At 37.3% G+C, this 1807-nt stretch overlaps 1 protein-coding gene across 2 annotated transcripts in view; it reads left to right on the top strand.

Moving 5' to 3' along the window:
* LOC108756011 (probable serine/threonine-protein kinase DDB_G0282963) overlaps positions 1-1807 on the top strand; it is a 77145-nt gene that overhangs the window by 73792 nt on the left and 1546 nt on the right. The window lies entirely within an intron of this gene.

A 1807-nucleotide genomic window follows, 5' to 3' on the forward strand; every position in this document is an offset into this window, starting at 1 on the left:
TTGACCGACCGTTAAAGCCTGGTCACAGACAAAACTGTTTGACATTACACAGCAATCAAGAAATTTCCCTTTTAATGTTTGATATTCTTTAACAACGCGATTGTTCCTCCTTTTAAAAACCAATATCCAATATCCAATGAAGTATGACTATCGAAAAAATTCATGAAAAAATACCAAATAGAATTTTCGAATACAAACTTCTAGAAAGTTTACGAGAAAACAAAATTATTAAATAACAAATACATTAACTCTACATAACACTCGCGTAGTAGTTTTTTAACATAATTATTCGCGTGCGGTGTTTTATGATACTCAAGCATCATACATATTTCAGTTATTATTATTCTTTTTGATGACTTATATAATAATTAAATAATATTCTTCACATTCTTTAAATAAAGATAAGTACAAAAAAATTGAAACGATCTGTGCTAATGATAAATGTAATAATGCGTATAAATAGCATTTAGCGAATTTACAAGGAGTATCCCGAACATCCCGCGGGAGTAATAAAGGCTTAAATATGACACGTATGAAAAAGGAACAATATATATTTAAAAAATGTCTATCGTAAAAATTTTTATTCCTTACAAGTGTGCGCAAAACATCTCTGCTTTTTTTACTTTCGTGATAGCCAGCAGCTTCATTAACTTCAATAAGCATATGATCGATGTGTGGCTCGAAGTCGCGTAGAAACATTTACAAGAATCACGCGAGAACCGTCGATCTACGCATTGTTTTTTTCCCCCACGCGAGAGGAACATGTATATATAATTGTTCTTGCTTTGAAAGCAAGTGGGCAATGTGTATGGCGCAAAACCGATCATCGCGGGACGGTCTCGAAATTTCCATGGAATATTCAGCAGATCGGACCGACCGATAACGTTAGTGTTGATCGTTATGATTTGATTTATACGCAATTATATAACCGGTGGTGCGTGCCGTATAAACGCGGTGCGTTCGTGCCGCGCCGGACGGCATACAGTGTTTATCCTGTGAATTATTAGTTGGGAATTACATGCGGGAATCACACGAGAGGAAGTGGTCACGCTGGGAAAATCGAGTTGTGTCCAAGGATCGTGCGCTTCGCGCGGCCCTTATTTGGCGAAGCAACGCACAGCCTCTTATGATAACGTGCATGAAAGTTCGAGTTAAACGAGCTCTAAGGAGGCTTCACTTTTGCCAATTAAACGAAGGACTTACTGCAACAGTACTTACGGCTAACCAACAACGTAGACAAAACATGTGATATTGATAGAAATGGAGAGATCCTGCAATAAGAGTCTGATTAAAGTGGAAATAAATACATAGTGTTCTGATCGATTCTTTATATACGAATAGCTTCGCATATATATTTTCGGAAGGCGGAAGTGAGGGAGAAAGAAAAGGGATAGCTACAAGAGAGAAAAAGCAAATGTCTTTGTCAAACTCTTATTACAGGATTTCTAAAAAAAAAAAATAGATAAATGACAGAGCACTTTGTATACGTCCTAGAGGTTTTTTTTACGAAATTAAGATTAGCTCTCTATTTCTTTATATTACCAAATTCAAATCATCTTTCGTAGAAAAATAGCTGAATACGAACTTGTTGCATTATCCAATATTTATCTTATCCTCATTCTCCGTTAACTATCTCAATCTCGAGAGGAGGCTTACCTTGGGATCACTTTGTCGAAATCTCGCACGAGGTCGATCGGATCTCGAAGCGCTTGCGCTGACGCAACGTAAACGCGCGAATAGCGACGGCATAAGATGCGCAACATGGCTGCAATAATAATGCGTTTGATTTACGATAAAGCCACCGCTG

This window comes from Trachymyrmex septentrionalis, unplaced genomic scaffold, assembly GCF_001594115.1.
Source record: "Trachymyrmex septentrionalis isolate Tsep2-gDNA-1 unplaced genomic scaffold, Tsep1.0 scaffold9, whole genome shotgun sequence".
Taxonomy (NCBI): Eukaryota; Metazoa; Arthropoda; class Insecta; order Hymenoptera; family Formicidae; genus Trachymyrmex; species Trachymyrmex septentrionalis.